Source organism: Oryctolagus cuniculus, chromosome 1 (assembly GCF_964237555.1).
Source record: "Oryctolagus cuniculus chromosome 1, mOryCun1.1, whole genome shotgun sequence".
Classification (NCBI taxonomy): Eukaryota; Metazoa; Chordata; class Mammalia; order Lagomorpha; family Leporidae; genus Oryctolagus; species Oryctolagus cuniculus.
In genome coordinates, this window is record NC_091432.1 from 193,120,349 (window position 1) to 193,139,434 (window position 19,086).

A 19,086-nucleotide genomic window follows, 5' to 3' on the forward strand; every position below is an offset into this window, starting at 1 on the left:
CCTGTGGGACCTGGGTATGGTGGTGGGGGCAGAAGATAGAGAATTTTTTTCTATATACTATTCTTTACTATTTGACCATTCACATGTGTTTGATGTGGTCTCTCTCTCTTTCTCTCTCTCTGTGTCTTCCTCTCTCATTTTCTGTCTCTTACTCTTGTCAGTTATTTCAAATGTGTATTAGTAGTACCTCTGTTCCTTCCTGGCTTCTATTTCTGGAACATTTTGGTCCTGAAATTCTAAAAAAGTGTCTGGTTCAAACATAGTTAATTAGAGGATTTTATGGCTCTCATGATACCCTGCTGTACACCATAGGAGCCAAAACCATGGACAAATTATTCTTCTGAATTTAAATGCCAAAATTTAACTTCAAAGACATTATGAATTATTGAAAAGACTTCAAAAAGCTTTTCTTGTGATTTCTAATAATTCAAGGTAGTGCTGAATATTTTCAACTCCGATTATTTGCCATCACATTTGAAACTTTTCTGGGTAAGACATTTATCACAGGCATACACCAAAATCAATGTGCATTATATTTATGGGCATGCTTTAATTGTTTACATTTTGATTTAACTTGCTGATTTCCTTAGTGATATATTTTGAAGTCAGTTATAAGACTTAACTTTTACTAGACACAAAATGATGTTGATCATTTTGAGTTCCTTGTGAGTGAGTCAGTGAGTGGATGAACTAGAACAACTATTTTTAATAAAAAAGAAAACAGGTCTGGGGATTTTTTCATTAGTATTATGAAAATGACATATCTCAAGTTTAAAAAGTTTGATAAGTTTGGTAGAATATTCCATACCACTGAATAAGAACTTTAAAAATCTATGATACAATGTTCTATCTATAGTTCTGGGTATAAAATCCATACATGATAAGATATGCTGGGATTTGTAAGACCTGCAGACCAAGACATTTATGTTGTGTTTAGGATAACTGGATAACTTCTAGGTTTTCTATCTTGCTCGATTAGTTTTTAGGCCTGCTTTTATGCCTGTACCATGTTGTTTTGGTTACAATATCTTCAAAACATGTTTTGAAATCAGAGAAGGTGTTGCTTCCATCTTTATTCTTTTTGCTCAAGAATGCTTTGGTTATTCAAAATCTTTTGTGGTCCTATAGAAATGTTAGCATTGTCTTTTCTATTTATAACAAGTTGTCACTGTAATTTTTTAAAAAAATTATGTATTTATTTGAAAGAGACACAGAAAGAGCTAAAGTGAGGGAGAGACTGGCAAACAGAAAAATAGAGAGATCATCCATCCTCTGGTTTACTCCCCAAATGCCTGCATTAGCCAGGGCTAATTCAGGCAAATGCTAGGAGCCTAAAACTCAATCTGGATTTCCCATGTAGGTGCCAGGAATCCAACCGTTTCTGCCATCACCTGCTGCTTCCCAGAGTGTATGTTAGTAGTAACCTGGAATAGGAGTTGAGGTGGGACTTGCACCCAGCACTTTGATATAGGATGTGAATGTTCCAATCAGCATCATAACCACTGTACCCAACACTTTCCTCAACACTGACATTTTGATGGGATTGTATTGAATCTGTAGATCACTTTGGGCAACATGGAAATTTTAATATCAGTTCTTCCAATTCATCAATACAGAGTAACTCCTTTTTTATGCCATCTTCAATATTTTTCATCAATGCTTTATTGTTTACAATATACAGATATTTACTTCCTTGATTAAATATACTTCTACTTTTAAGTTATTGTGAAAGACGTTGTTTCTTAATTTCTTTTTCAGGTAGTTTGTTCAAATTTATAAAAGCAAAGCTAATTTTTATATGTCAATGTTGTGTCTGGAAACTGCTGAATTCATTTATAAGTTCTAATAGTTTTTCAGTGGCACAATTAAAATTACATCATCAACAAACAGACATAATTTCAGAACAGCAGAATTTTCTCATAAAAACAGCAATGTCAGCCAATGGAACATAACAGGAAGCCCAGAAATAAACCCATGCACTTATAATCAAATGATTTTCAACAAAGGTTACAAGAATATGCAATGGGGAAAGGAAAACCTCTTCGATAAAGATTGCTGGAAAAACTAGTTATCTTCATGGAAATGATTGAAAATGTATGCTTATTTTACTCCATATGCAAAAATCAATTCAAAATTCATTGGACAATCAGGCATAAGACCAAAAACTGCAAAAATAGTAAAAGAAAACATAATAGAAAATCTCCACAATATTAAATTCCTGCTAATATGCTACCATCCCACATTGAAGTACCTGGGTTCAATTCCTGGCTCCAGCTCCTTCCTCCAGCTTCCCGCTAATGCAGACTCTGGGCAACAGGAATGGTAGCTGAAATTATTGAATTCCTGCCAGCAAATTGGAGACCTGAATTGAATTCCTGGCTCTTGGTTCTGTCCCTGGCCTGGCTCCAGCAGTTGCAATATTTTTAATGAACCAATAATTTGGGGAGTTGTCTCTCCCTCTGCTATTTCTGTCCATCTCTTTCTGTCTCCCTTTCCCTCACTCTCTGCCTCTCAAAAAATAAGAGTTTCACAGAAAATCGAATAGCTGAAGGGACTTTTCTCTTTGTTATAATTAGAGAAATGATACAAAGCTGACTACCAGGATAAATGAGGTTACACTTTAGTCACAGGTTGGTTGTGGTAATCAAGTTAGGAATTCTCTTCTTGCAAGTAGGCAAGAACAATGTTGTTTGCTACATTTCCAGTCATTTAAACATTTTATTAACAAATACATTTTCAGCAAATATTTTTCATTAAGACATATCATCAATTAAGTTTTTGGCATTGTCTATCCCTGTTTTTATTGTCACTATTGTCAACTTCAATTTAATCTCAGGAGAGCATGCAACTGACATGTCTTCATTCACTCTCCAATATTCCTCAGAGTTACCCATGCACAATGAATCATAGACTGTTATGCAAGCTCTATGTCTTGAATTCTACTATAACACTTCAGTTCTCTAGAGGACAATTGTGCATCCGCTTTCTGCAGTGGATGGTTCTTGCACTACGCTTTCCCCTGTATTTTCAGGATTCTTTTATTTGTTCTGTGTTTTTAAATGTAAGAACTTAACAATATTCTCTAGAGATTTGGTGTTTTCTAAAGGCCAATAAATAGGTGACTTTGGTTGTTTTTAGAATTGCAATTCTGTGATTGAGTTTATTTTATTTTTATTTTTTTGGTTAAGTAAATCAAGATTTATTAGTTCTAACAGGGAATGAGTGGTTGACTTTTCTATATTCAGCTTTCAGTTAACTTCCAGGTATGCAAAAGGTCATCCGTAAATTTTTTGGAATAAATGGACGCACAGAGTTGTAAATGACATTTTTCAGACACAAAAACTCTACTTTGTCTTCTAGTACATGCTAAAATTTTTACATTTTATTTAGCAGAAATGGGAGAAAATCTTAGATACATTTTTTTTCTTTCAAACTTTTATTTAATGAATATAAATTTCCAAAGTACAGCTTATGGATTACAATGGCTTCCCCCCCATAACGTCCCTCCCACCCGCAACCCTCCCCTTTCCCACTCCCTCTCTCCTTCCATTCACATCAAGATTCATTTTCGTTTCTCTTTATATACAGAAGATCAGTTTAGCATACATTAAGTAAAGATTTCAACAGTTTGCTCCCACACAGAAACATAAAGTGAAAAATACTGCTTGAGTACTAGTTATAGCATTAAATCTCAATGTACAGCACACTAAGGACAAAGATCCTACATGAGGAGTAAGTGCACAGTGACTCCTGTTGTTGACTTAACAAATTGACACTCTTGTTTATGGCCTCAGTAACTGTGATTGAGTTTAAATACTTAATGTGCAATCAGGACACTGATAAAGATGGTTCCCTTCACAAAATACTTTACAATTATTTACTTACTTATATTTAGAGGAAAGAGCAAGGAGGGTAGAGAGAGAGTGAGAGAGGGTGAGAGAGAGGGATTGATTTTATCTGTTGATTAACTCCCCAAATATTCATAGCATCTGGAACTGGGCCAGACCAAAGCCAGGAGCCAGGAACTCCATCCAGGCCTCACATGTGGGCTGCCAGGACCCAAGGACTAGAGCCATCACCCGCTGCCTTCCCAAGAGGTGCATTAGCAGGAAGCTAGAGCAGAACTAGAAGGAGGACATGAACCCCAGCACTCTGGTACAGGATGTGAGTTTCCTAAGTGGTGGCTTAAGCACTCCACCACAACAACCACCTCTCTTTCCCTCTCCAATATTTTATTCCTAGTGCTTGTCTCATTTACATATTCTTACATCATCTGCATAAGCTCATCCTCATCACACTGATAAAGGCCATTATCATAATCTTACTTAGACCCTGACCTTGCCTTCCTTTAGTAAATTTTGTCTCATTGAGCACATTTTTCATACAGCACAATGTGATCTGTCTCTTCCTAACTTCCACTTCATGTCAACTTCGTTTATTCTATCTTTAATATTTGTTTCAGCTTTTTCAATTGGCCATGCACTATTTCCTTGCTTGGAACTTGTTTTTCCTCCCCTTCCCACAGTTTGCAGTTCCACCCACCCCTTCCACAGTTCTCCCTAACTAGCCAAACACTCATATGTACCTCAGGTAAAAAGTCATTTTTTCAGAACTCTACAGTTTACTAGCATGAATAATATATGTGTACACAGTATATAGCTCACAACTTCTTAGTAAAATATTTTAACAATTTGAATTATTTGAATAATTATTCAAACTGTTTTCAATTAAAACTTGGGCAAGTCATTTTGTATAATTTATCCATAATCATGCAATAAATTGATCATTCAAAGGTGTAGATTAAGTGTATGCTAGTGTGAACTCCTCAAGAAAAAGGTTATCATATTCATCTTAAAATCCATAGATTCTAGACGGTATATGGCATGGCCTAAAATAAGGTATATTTGTTCAATAAAAAGTGTATTTTAATAAATCTACTGCTAAAATCTAAGCATTGAAATGAAAATATCTCTAATACGGCAGCTGTAATTTTTTGAACCATAATTAAAACTAACCTTATATAATAATATTTTTGAAAGGTGTGTATACTTTTATATATCTCTAATTATAACATGGTTATTAAAATATATTAGCAATGACTTATCTCTCACCAATCTATTTTTTATAAAAGACATGTAAATCCAGTAAAACCTGACTTATTTAGCATTTATTAACTAGATCTTTATGTAGTTGTTCATCTACTCATCTGTGACAAAATGATGGTTAGTATTTATAATGTTATTCAAGATAGTACAGAATTCTGGAGTAAGGTTTAGTAATGAAAGGCATGTTTATATTGTACTGTTGGAGTTCTGCTGGCAATAATAACAATCATAGGTACTATGCTGGATACAGATGTCAGATACATACATCATGTCATATCAGCCTTATTCAGAACCCTAAGATACAGACATTAGTATCCCCTTTTTACAAACTAAGACACCTCAATGTCACAAAGCCGGAATGTGACAGAATCAGGAGTTAAACTCTGGTTTGTCTAATAAGATAGTCCAAACTGTTAAGAAAAATAGTTCCCAGGAATCAGATGTGATGGGTTAAATTTATTAGACTGATTCTCTCAAGAGATATATCCCATATTGGGACCAAGCTCTGGTTTTATGTTTTTAGAATTAGACAAAAACATCAATCAAGTCACTTCCCTGGAGGATGATTTGATAAAATAAAACTCACAAGAGGCTTGTTTATAGATAAGAATGACAATTTATGATTTTGCCCTGAAAAATGTTACTGTCAAGCTGGCTTCAATACACATGATTGGTAGTTTGCATGTATTTTATGACATATTCTATGTTTGGCTATAAAGTTTGAATGCTTTGAGAACTCTGTTAAGTAGGAGTGACTAGGAGAAATTGGCATACGCATAGTTGTTTTGTAATTGCTGTTTCTGGGTGCTGCTGTTGACTGACATTCCTTAACAATCATTTCTCTCACTGATAAAACTTAATAAGTTTTCTCAGCTAATTGTAGAATACCTTGCCTTTCTATTACTCCTTCCCGCCTAACAATTTTTTAAAAGATTTTATTTATTTATTTGACAGGTAAAGTTACAGACAGTGAGAGAAAGAGAGAGAGAGAGAGAGAGAGAGAGAGAGAGAGAGAGAGAGAAAGGTCTTCCTTCCGTTGGTTTACTCTCCAAATGGCCACAAGAGCCGGAGCTGCGCCGATCCGAAGCCAGGAGCCAAGAGCTTTTTCTGGGTCTTCCATGTGGGTGCAGGCGCCCAAGGACTTGGGTCATCTTCTACTGCTATCCCAGGCAGAGAGCTGGATCGGAAGTGGAGCAACCGGGACTAGAACCTGGCGCCCATATGGGAGGTGGAGGATTAACCTACTGTGCAATGGCGCTGGCCCCCTCTCTCCTAACAATTAACAGTGAGTTTTTTCTCTATTTAATAAAATGATTATCCTCAATCTTGCAGATTAAAAATGCTGTTTTGGGGCCGGCGCCGGCACACCAGGTTCTAGTCCCGGTCGGGGCGCCGGATTCTCTCCCGGTTGCTCCTCTTCCAGGCCAGCTCTCTGCTGTGGCCCAGGAAGGCAGTGGAGGATGGCCCAAGTGCTTGGGTCCTGCACCCACATGGGAGATCGGGAGAAGCGCCTGGCTCTTGGCTTCAGATCTGCGCGGTGCGCCGGCCGCAGCACGTGGGCTGCAGCGGCCATTGAGGGGTGAACCAACGGAAAAGGAAGACCTTTCTCTCTGTCTCTCTCTCTCACTGTCCACTCTGCCTGTCAAAATAAAAATTAAAAAACCACTTAGAATACCAATGTTTCTAGTACTTTAAAAAGAAAATACAGTACCAACAAGAATAGCATATCGTTACTATATAGGAAAAGTGCCTTAGCCTCTTATGGGAGGAATAACAAACAAAAGCAAATCAAAATCACAAACCCATTGACAGATCATGTAATAATAAGAAAAGGCTTTAATGAGACCTATTCAATTTTCAGTGCCATCAAAATAAGATAGACTAGTTTTTCCTTCTTGCTGGGGATGACATTCATAGTGGGGCTAATTTTGCAGTGTTCTTAACATCCAGAGCTGGACACATTGTTTCTAATACCGTCCTCATTTTCTTTCTTCCTTGATGCACCACAAACTTCACCTGCATTTGATTTTTGCCTCCTTTCCTTTGATTATTCTATCATTTTCTAACTAACATTGAAACATTGATGTACCTTGTCATTTAAAATATCGAGAATTCTTTTCTAACCCACATTGTGATGATTTAAAGTTGAACTTCCAGAATAGCATGGACTTCTTTCATTTCCATCATCTTTTCTAGTAATACCACACAGCTTGCTCGTGTGATAGGTGGGGCTACTATGCATAATGTAGTTCACAGACACTTTTGAAATCATTGTTACATCATTTATCATATTTATTTGGAGTGTTGATCTCTCTATACTTAACTTTACTCATCCATAAAATTGGAGAAATATATAATATCAGCAAGAAATGAACGGCTGTTTAAAAAGCATTCATGGGGCAGGCGCTGTGGCACAGCTGGTTAATGCCCTGGCCTGAAGTACCGGCAACCCATATGATTGCCGGTTCTAGTCCCAGCTGCTCCTCTTCCAATCCAGCTCTCTGCTATAGCCAGGGATAACAGTAGAAGGTGGCCCAGTTCCTTGGGCCCTTGCACCCATGTAGGAGACTCGGAAGAAGCTCCTGGCTGCTGGCTTCAGATTGGCGCAGCTCAAGCCATTGCAACCAGTTGGGGAGTGAACCAGCCGATGGAAGACCTCTCTCTCTCTCTCTCTCTCTCTCTCTCTCTCTCTCTCTCTCTGCCTCTCCTCATTCTAGACCTCTCTCTCTCTCTATACCTCTCCTCTCTCTGTAACTCTGACTTTAAATAAAGAAATAAATGCTTAAAAAAGCATTTATGACATTTATGAAGGGACTATTTTCAGATTTATCTCTAGTATTTTTAAAAAGGCATGATGAGAAGCAAAAACTAGCCATAGAACAAAGCTGTTATAAACTTTATGACTTAAGGTGCAGGGTAGATAAATAGTGTTGTTGGAGACCAAATGATAAAGGAACTGTAGAGTTGGCTACATGGCAGAGTTCTTCTAAAGAAAGGATGCATCTGTATCAAAGACTAAATGGCTATGTAGAAATGGAATTGGAGAAGAATACTGACTGCTCTCTTTTTGCTCCCATTGCCTCCCTTTGAGTGGACAGGGCACAAATAGGTAAAGAATGTATCAGATGTAAAGATGAGCATGCAGAATAATCAGTGCATCTTGCTTCAGTAGCTATTTGAGAGATTGGTAAAGAGAATAAATAGATTACTGTATGTGAAATGTTGATGACATCATATGAGATGTAAAGTATTTTAAAAAATCATTCCAAGAGTAAGAAGGGTAGTGAACAATTCCAATTTTTAAAAAATATTTATGTATCTTTTTGAAAGAGTTACACAGAGAGAAGGAGAGGCAGAGAGAGAAAAGTCTTCCATCCGCTGGTTCACTCCCCAAATGGCTGCAATGGCCGGAGCTGCACCTATCCGAAACCAGGAGCCTGGAACTTCTTCCAAGTCTCTCATGAGGTTGCAGGGGCCCAAGACTTGGGCCATCTTCTACTGCTTTCCCAGGCATTGGCAGAGAGCTGGATCGGAAGTGCAGCAGCTGGGAATTGAACTGACGCCCATATGGATTGTCGGCACTGCAGGTGGTGGCTTACCTTATGCAACAGCACCGGCCCCAACGATCCTAATTTAAAATCATTTATGCGGCTGGCATTGTGGCATATCAGGTTCAGCTGCTACCTGCAATGCCAGCATCCCATATAGGCACTTGTTCAAGTCCCAACTGCTCTACTTCCAATCCAGCACCCTACTAAGATGCCTGGGAAAGCAGCAGAAGATGCCCAAGTGCTTGGATCTCTGCATTCCAGTGGGAGACCTGGTTGAATCTGCTGGATCCTGGCTTCAATCTTGCCTAGCCACATCAACTTGTGGCCATTTGGGGAGTAAGTCACTATTATGTGATGGAACAATAAATGTCTGAAACATGAGGAACTTCCATGTTTCATTTTTTTTTAAAAAAGATTCATTTATTTATTTGAAAGTCAGATTTAAACAGAAAGAGAGGAGAGGCAGAAAGAGAGAGAGAGAGAGAGAGAGAGAGGTCTTCCATCCACTGGTTCACTCCCGAACTGGCCACAACGGCCGGAGCTTTGCCTATCTGGAGCCAGGAGCCAGGAGCCTCCTCCAGGTAACCCATGTTGGTGCATGGGCCCAAGGACTTGGGCCATCTTCCCCTGCTTTCCCAAGTCATAGCAGAGAGTTGGATCAGAAGTGGAGCAGCTGGGTCTCGAACCAGTGTCCATATGGGATGCCAGCACTGCAGGCTGCAGCTTTATCTGCTACACCACAGCACCGGCCCCTCCATGTTCCATTTTAACACAATAATGCAGTTCACACATTTTATATATATATTCTTAATTATAATATTCTTTATATATATTCTCTCTCTCTCTCTCTCTTTTTTTTTTTTTTTTTTTGACCGGCAGAGTTAGATGGTGAGAGAGAGAGAGAGAGAGAGAGACAGAGAGAAAGGTCTTCCTTCTGTAGGTTCACCCCCCAAATGGCCGCTACGGCCGGTGCTGCACTGATCCGAAGCCAGGAGCCAGGTGCCTCCTCCTGGTCTCCCATGCGGGTGCAGGGCCCAAGCACTTGGGCCATCCTCCACTGCCCTCCTGGGGTGCAGCACAGAGCTGGACTGGAAGAGGGGCAACCGGGACAGAATCTTGTGCCCTGACCCGGACTAGAACCTGGGGTGCTGACGCTGCAGGAGGAGGATTAGCATAGTGAGCTGCGGTGCTGGCCTTATATATGTTCTTTATTGCATATAATATTGATTATAAGAAATCTTATGTGTAACATCATTGTAATTCTTAATTATGTATATGGAGTTATATATATACATATAACATATATATATATATATAATATATATATAAAATCAAGCTGCTTAAGAAAAGTAGTGTGTGAAGAGTCTGTGTTGAAAGTATATAGGGGCCGGCGCCGCGGCTCACTAAGCTAATCCGCCACCTTGCTGTGCCGGCACACCGGGTTCTAGTCCCGGTAGGGGCGCTGGATTCTGTCCCGGTTGCCCTCTTCCAGGCCAGCTCTCTGCTGTGGCCCGGGAGTGCAGTGGAGGATGGCCCAGGTGCTTGGGCCCTGAACCCCATGGGAGACCAGGATAAGTACCTGGCTCCTGCCATCGGATCAGCGCGGTGCGCCAGCCGCGGCGGCCATTGGAGGGTGAACCAACGGCAAAGGAAGACCTTTCTCTCTGTCTCTCTCTCTCACTGTCCACTCGGCCTGTAAAAAAGAAAGAGAGAGAGAGAGAGAGAGAGAGAGAGAGAGAGAAAGAAAGAAAGAATATAAGAAGATATATTGAAATTGATCTATATTGCTCTATTGCACGTGCAGATTCCTACCCCAGGTCTTGTCACTATGTCAGAGCCTTGTGTCAAGTGGCATGCTATCCATTAATTAGTTGTCCTAAGTAAAATTACTTGAAAAGAAAATTGACTAGAGGTGCATAGTGGGAATTCAGGAAATTGAAGACGATGGAAAAGGGAGCCAGAGAAGAGGAGAGGAAGGGAAGATAGTTTTTTATGAAGAGACCAAAAAGTTCTTGGAAACTGTATTATCTTTAATTTCATTTGTCCGTGAACAGTTTGAAGCTTATTTTAAAATCAATCATCACATCCCCAAATAAGTTCATCTAATTTACTATTATATATCTGTTGCTAAGATTTAACAATTTTCTTAGAGGAACAAGACAGTGATAAATCCTGTAAGAGTTAGGTAAGAATTCAGATCCCAGTGTGATGAGTTTGAACACTAGAGAGGTCACTTCTAGGTTCCATTGACTCTGATGGCTTTAAGCCAGAGTATATGCTAAGATGAGCTGTCAGGTGAGTTGAGATTTGAACATATGGGGAAAGAAGAAAGGACTTAAATAGAGTGAATTAAACTTGTGAAAACACATAGTTGAAGGATTCATATGCATAGAAAAAAATAGACACAGTTGTAGTAAAATTATTCATTTAGTAACTGCTAAGTTAATGATATAAGTACTGTCTGAAACATTAAATGCATTTTACCTTGAAGTCTGTTTGAATGCTTCATAAATCTTTTAAAGTATTATATTATTTAATTCTTTAAAATGATTTTGTGGTCCATTTCATGTTACTCCTATTTTTCATCTGATTGAAGAAAAGTTTAGAGAGATTAAAACCACTACTCAGTCAAACAATTAATAAGTGGCAAAGTCATAATTTGAATTCCATTGTTTTAAGTCATTTCAGTAGGCCAAAGCGTTTCTCTAACATTGAAATCTTTTTTCACAATGCTTGAGTTGGATTTATCCCATTGAACATGTCTAAAACATCTAGAAAATCTGGGAGTGTAACACATTTAATGTATAGTATTTAGAGAGGGTATGAAGCATTAATGTTTCACTTTGGCTCTATGGGTCATAGTAAACCGTGTCATGTACTTTACAAAATACTCAAGGAAGCAATCAGCATTGTAGTTAATGCTGCATACACATTTGTGGAAGTCACTAACCTACAAAAAAGTACTTTCCATTTTCAAAATTATTATTTATTATTTTGAATTTTCTGTAGCAATGTTGAACTCTGGATATGGAATTTCTTTAGTCAAGGATTAATATATGCTTTTTGAGAAATCACAGTTCACTCTAGTAATAACGATTTTTTAAATCTACAAAATATGTTTTCATTAAACTTTAGAAAGAGTAGAAGACATCATGTAAACAAAAGTAACATCTTAAAATGGTATATTTATTTAATTTTTTGTTTCTCTTCTCTAGAGGCTATTTTTTATGTTGAAAAGATAGTGGTTTCTGAAAGGTAAAATGTTGTCTTAAAAATTAAAGGAAAATCCATATTTATAAGAGCATTAAAACTGTGCCACTGTACCTTCCTTTTAATGGTTTATTAATAAATGCTTCAGAGAAAAGATATAACAAAACATGAATTGCTCATCTTCTGTTATTTTTATGCTCTGGAATACATTAAGCATGCTCAAATATGCATGGTGCTGCATAGAAGGTATAAAAGTTGGAGTGATGATTTAGGGTATACTCTCATGTTGGATTCCTAATAGTAAATACGTGCAAGTGGGCCATCTGTTTCTTTACTTATGGTTAAAGGGAGATCAGTAATGTTCAAGCAAGGATTGAGGAAGGGAATTCTTAGTTTATTGTGAAGAAAGTCCAACATCATGATTCATATATCTATGTGATAACTCTCACTGCTCTTCAAGATTTAAAAATTTCTTAATAGATTCAGAATTGACAATCCCAAGTACAATTATAAAACTAACACTTACAGACAATGCAATTATTAAACTGGGTAATATATGGGTTAATATATCATAGATTGGGAACTCACTAATTATATGCTCATTGTTGGAAAAACGTTTCTATAATGAAGAATCTGGTTGTGAGGCAGATTCTAAGTTCAGTAAGTGAGTTCAGTAGGGGAGTGATCTTTTGTGACCTCCTTTGCTTCTAACAAAATAACTCATTCATTGTTCTAACCTCACTTTTTGTCCTCGTATTTTTAATCAAGTTGTAATTTTTACAAAATGGACTCATACAATTTATGTGTATTTTTGATGGTATTTGTACAAAGCATAACCCTTGGGGCCGGAGCTGTGGTGTAGTGAGTAAAGCCACTGCCTGCAGTGCCGGCATCCCATATGGGTGCCAGTTTGAGTCCCCGCTGCTTCACTTCTGGTCCAGCTCTCTGCTATGGCCTGGGAAAGCAGTAGAAGAGGGCCCAAGTCCTTAGGCCCCTGTACCTACCTGGGAGACCCGAAAGAAGCTCCTGGCTGCTGGTTTCAGATTGGCGCAGCTCTGGCTGTTGCGGCCAGTTGGGGGAGTGAACCAGCAGATGGAAGACCTCTCTCTCTCTCTACCTCTACCTCTACCTCTACCTCTACCTCTACCTCTACCTCTACCTCCACCTCTACCTCTCCTCTCTCTGTGCAACTCTGATTTTCAAATAAATAATAAATAAATAATAAAAAAACAAAGTATAACCCTTGAAATCATCACCATAATTAATATAGGTACCATGGTTACCATGTTCAGAAGTTTACTCCTGGGCGTTATAATAATTTCTCTCTTCTCAGACCTTGGGTTATATATAATTGGAATTTGTTACAACAGTTGGTATTTTACTTTTCTTTAGTTTCGTAGAAATGAAATAATATATTATGCTTGGTTTCACTTTTTCGCAGTATGTTTTCAGAATTTTGATTGTTCTGCATGTATCTATAGTTTCTTTCTCTTTCTTACTAAATATTTTTCCATGTTAAGAATTGTCATAACTTATCAATTCACTTATAAATGGAAATTTGGATAGTTTCCCAATGTTTAGTTCTTATGCATAATACTGTTCTTGATATTTATGTATAAGTCTTTGAAAGGATGTATGCTTTCATTTTTCCCAGGTAAACAGAGTACCTATAAGTGGAATTTCAAGATATTATGGTAAATATATGTTTAAATTTTTAATGAGACGCCAAAATGTATTCTTAAGTGGTCTTGACATTATACACATTTATTAGCAATTCATGAGTTCCAGTTACTACATGTGCTCTCTAACACTTGCTCTGCCTCAATATTTTTAATTTTAACCAACCTAATGTGTCAGAAATGATCTCTTATGATTTAATAGGCACATCCCTCATGATCAATGGTGTTGTGCATATTGTTGAATGTTTGTTGACTGTATAAAATCTTAATCTGTAAAATTTATGTCTTTTTGAAAATGGAGTATCTATTTTCTTAAATGAACGGCCTTCAAAGAGTTTATGGAAAATGTGTGTATTGAAAAAATTATGTATGAATTTTAAAAAATTTTGTGCCAGATAAACATTTTAATTGAATTTTCCGTTGAGTGCTCTTATGTATTTATTTCTCTTGGATAAATATCTAAGCACTGATAGGTTGTAGATACATTCATGTTAAATTTTTGAGAAAGTGTTAAACTATTTTCCAAAGTATCTGCAACATTCTTCATATCTGGTGGCCAAGTATGAGAGCTGCTGATTCTCCGCATCCTTGCCAATATTGTTTATTGTCTGTCTTATTCATTTGTTACCCGAGTAGACATGAAAATTTCCTTTTACTTACTGACAGTTATGTTCACCATCTTTTTCAATGTGCTTATGTACCATTGGTACATCAACTTTGGTAAAATTTCTCAATATATTGACTTTTTTAACCTTACTGGATTATAACAGTGATTGTAAATTTGCAAATTCTGGGTACAAACCCTGTGTTGGGTATTAGTTTTATTTTATCTTCACTTTTTTATCATTTATTTTTATTGTATTAAGATTAACTTGTATACAATGTTTTGCAAGGGAGAGTGACAGGAAACGGGGGAGGGGAGAGAGAGAGAGAGAGAAAGAATATCTTCCACCCACTGGTTCACTTCCCAAATGTCTGCAAAAGCTGGGGTTGTGTGAAGCCAAAGTTAGGAACCGAGAACTCCATTCAAGTCTCCTATCTGGGTTGCTGCTGTCTCAGGTGCATTAGCAGAACCTTAGATTGGAAGAAGTGTACCCAAGCCTCAAATGGAGACTCTGATATGGGATGTAGGTATTGTGAGCATTGTCTTAAGTAATGGTGCCACAAAGCCTGCTCCTATTATTTTATTTTAAAATATATTGTTTATCATGTAATACTTAAATATTTTGTGATATTTAGTAAAATATTTAAACACAGAGATTAATAACATAAAATAACAGCCTCTTTTTCACTTTTTTATGGTGTCTTTGCACTAGAGGGTCTAGCAGAGCAGTTAAATGAGAAAAAAGGTACACCCAATTGTAAAGAAAGTAAAACTGCCATTATACACAGACAACATTATATATATAGAAAATCAAAAATGAAACTTACATATACATATATTCACATATACACACAAAGTAAGAAAATATGAGAATTGATAAATAAGACAACAAAGTCACAGTATATATAGTGTGCATTTGTATATAAGCAATGGCAATCCAAAAATGAAATCAAGAACATGATTATTTCTGGGGGCTGGTGTTGTGCAGCCAGCTAAGCTGATATCCCATATGAGTGCTGATTCCAGGCTACTACTCCGCTTCTATCAAGCTTTCTGCTAATGCATCTGGGAATGGAAGGCAACAGAGGACGACTCAGGTGCTTGGATCCTGGGCACACACGTGGCAGACCAGGATGGAGTTCCTGGAAGCTGGCTTCAGCCTGACATAGTTCTGCTTGTGTGGCCATTTGAGGAGTGAACTGGCAGAAGGAAGATCTCTCTCTTTCTCTCTGTCTTTGTCTCTACCTCTCTCTGTTGCTCTGTCATTCAAATAAGTATCAAATATTTTGAAAAATACAATTCCATTAAAAAGTCATCAAAAGCAGTAATCGTATTTAAAAATAAATTAAATGAAAAACTTCAAGACATGGACGCTGACAATTTTAAAATTTGAGTGACGGAAATAAAAGAAATTCTAAATATATGGAAAGACATTCAAATGGATTAGAACTCATTAAGTTGATATTTTGTTTAAATGGATTGACCTCAAAGCACAGGTGAAGACTGTGACTCTAGTTAAAAGAAAATAAAATGTGTCCCTAACACAGAAAAATAAAATAATTTTAAATGATATTCTATAAAGATTAAGAATTCAACTTTGAAAGAAAAATGATCATTACCTCTAAAAAGATATTTGAATTAATTAAGATAAGTTAGCAAAGTCTTGTATTCTCCTTAATAAAATGAGAATTATAATAATATCATATAAGAAGTGGGGGGCACTCTGGTTAAATCGGTAAAGCCACCATCTGTGATGCCAGAATGCCAAATGGACACTGGTTTGTGCCCAGTTGCTCCTCCACCTCTGATCCAGGTCTCTGCTAATGGCCTGAGAAAGCAGTGAAAGATGGCCCCAGTGCCTGGGCCTCTACTCTGATTGTAAGACTCCACAATAAGTAAACAATTGTCTCTCAATATTTTCAACTTCTGCAACAAATTTGTTTCTTTTAACATTGTTGTTGGGACTGGTGCTGCAGCATAGTGGGTAAAGCCGCCACCTGCAGTGCCAGCATCCCAAATGGTGCCTGGCTGTTCCCCTTCCAATGCAGTTCTCTGCTATGGCCTGGGAAAGCAGTAGAAGATGGCCCAAATCCTTGGGCCCCTGCACCCGTGTAGAAGACCCAGAAGAAGTTCCTGGCTCCTGGTTTCAGATTGGCTCATCTCAGGCTGTTGTAGCCAACTGGGGAGTGAACAAGTGGATGGAAGATCTCTCTCTCTCTCTCTCTCACACTCTCTCTCTCTGCCTCTCTTTCTATCGCTGTGCAACTCTGACTTTCAAATAGATAAATAAATAAATCTTTTTTTTTAAAGATTGTAGTTGTGATTTCTCAGATAAAAGCTTTGCAAGACTAGGACAAGCATTTGGCCCAACAATTGGCACTTGTTGAGATGCCTGCATTCCATGTCACAGTGCCTGAGTTTCAGACTCCGCTTAACGCAGACCCTAGGAAGCAGTGGTGACGGCTCCAGTAATTGGAATCCTGACTTTCATGTAGGAGAAATCTGGATCCAGATGGAATTCATAGATCCCAATTTGGACTCCTAGGCTTTTGTGAACATTGGGGAGTGAACCCTTGGATGGGAAAACATACACACACACACAAACACAGAGACAAAACCACTCTCTCTCCCCCTCTCCCTCTCTCTTCCTTTCTCTCTGCCTCTGTGCCTACTATATAGTTTTTTTTTTTTTTTAAATAAAAAAAAAAAAAACTTTGCAGCATGGAATCTTCAGAAATCAGCAGTTGCATTAGAGATAGAACAACCTTTTACAATTGAACTTGAATATTTTACTATTGATTTAGTATAACAAATTATTTTTACTTTAAATAGTTATATTAAAATATGTAAATGAAGTGTTTGCCTTTAAAAACTAGTAAAACAAGGAAACAAATCCTACCCTACAGCCTCCAGAGAGAGCAAGGCTCTTGCTTACACTTTGATTTTCAACCAAACTGATTTTGGATGTTGAATTCCAGAAATGTAGGAGAGTAAATATATGTTTAGCCACCAATTTTGGAGTAATTTTTTTAATAGCAGACATAGGAAACTAATACAAACTGGAACATTTTGCAATTTAGCGATTTCACACCCCTAATCCCTTCTTCTCTTACTATATTAACAGTATGACTCTACTAAACTTCTAGATAAGTATAGAAAAATGAGGATGCCAGATGTCTGGCTCAATGTATAATTAAAGTGCTGGCAAAGCTATTGGCTCAGTTGACCCTCACAATCATGCGGAAATGACATAATGTAGTGGATAGGGAATCTGGAAATAGAAAATATCTGTTTGCAAACACAGACTGTTCTATGGAATGAAATTGCTCTTGTTGAACTCTCTAAGGTGTTTGTAAAACGAGAGTAATACAGAGTCAAATTATTCTCAGAATAAAGTAACTCTTATGTCTAAAGTGATTATCACATGTTAGATTTTAATAATGTATAGCTATAAAGGAAATAGATGGGCAATTTGTTGCTAAAATGCCCATTTAATAATGGAGGAACTTGAGCTTCTGAGATTGCTATATGGACAGTGGATTGCAGGAGTGGGGCTGGAATCTGTGTATCTCCTAAGAAGAATCTCATAAAGTTATCTGCCACTATTTTATCAACCTAAATGTCAACTGAATGCAAGAAAGGTACAAAAAAAAAAAGGTACAAGGAAAGGGTTTCTTCTTTACTGATGAAAATTTTAAGTACAAGTAAATATAAAAATATGAATTACTTGTGGTCCAAAGAAAGCTGAAACTATTACTAATCAGAATCACACTAATTTTTAAAGATTTATTTATATATTTATTTGAAGCGGAGGTCAGGGGAGGTCCTTCATCCATTGATTCATTCTCCCTAAAGGCCACAGTAGCCAGGTCTGGGCTGGGCATCAGGCAAGCACCAGGGACTCCATTTGAGTCTCTCACATGGGTGACAGGAACTCAAGTACTTGAGACATGTGCTGCTTCCTAGGTGCAGTAGAAGGGAACTAGAAGATAATCAGGGTGGCAGGGACTTGAATTGGCGCTCCAATATGGGATGTGGGCTTCCCAAACCCTGGGTTAGGCTGCTTTGCCATGTTGCTTACCCAGAATCATAATTAAAATTGAACCTCATTGTCAAAAACAAAACCAGTTCATCTATTCCAAATCTGGGAGCCTTGTATGTAATCTTAAATCAGAATGGAATCTATAGAGAGAGTAGCTAAAGAATGAATCCTGTTTAAATTCTGATTCAAATATCTTTACGGCAGGATAACCACACTGCAATACTGAGTGAAATATTAAGACTCTCAAAAGTACAAACCAGTTGTCTAAAATAATTTTCAGTTAGTTCTTGCTAATTAAATTACATTACTCAAAAGGTGAGGGTTTTTTGACTTTTATGAGAACAATTACTTGAGAACTTATGCTCAAGTTGTTTAGTTGGGATTTTACAAAGATTTGTTTTTCTCTTTCACAGGGTTGGAGTGAAGTGATTGATGCTGTGAGGTGTATGGACTAAAGTCTGCAATACCAGTTCTGCCTTGTGAATTATAAATCTTCAATACAGGAATAGCAAGTTTCTTCTGAAAAATTTTCAGTAATTGCCCCTTTGTTGTGGGTGAGGTTGGGCCTAAATGAATTTTCCAGACTCTTCCTGTTTACTTAGAGAAGAATTCCAAGTACAGGCGCAAATGCAGAGTGCAGTGTGATAAACAGAATAATACACAGGCACATGAAGGCTTTGCTTAGGGAGAGTGGCCAGGGGAGGCAAAGGAGAATTTTGCTACCCTGCTCTGCTAGTCCTTGGTCCATAGGAAGGACAGCATGAGCTTTCATTCTACCTGGCTTTTTATGAGCGTAGACACACGGAAAGTGTTAACACAGTACCACCCCTCCTTCTGCTTAAGAGAAGGTACTTCCTGGGAAGGGGTCCCCAGATTGGCAGGGAGGTGAGCACTG

General features: G+C 37.7%; 1 long non-coding RNA gene across 1 annotated transcript; it reads left to right on the forward strand.

The window, feature by feature from the left end:
- Positions 1–134: 134 nt before the first annotated feature.
- Positions 135–18,718, forward strand: LOC127490786 (uncharacterized). Its single transcript, XR_007919199.2, has 3 exons — positions 135–489; positions 13,521–13,560; positions 18,605–18,718. It is a non-coding gene; the product is annotated as an uncharacterized lncRNA (long non-coding RNA).
- The last annotated feature ends 368 nt before the right edge of the window (positions 18,719–19,086 follow it).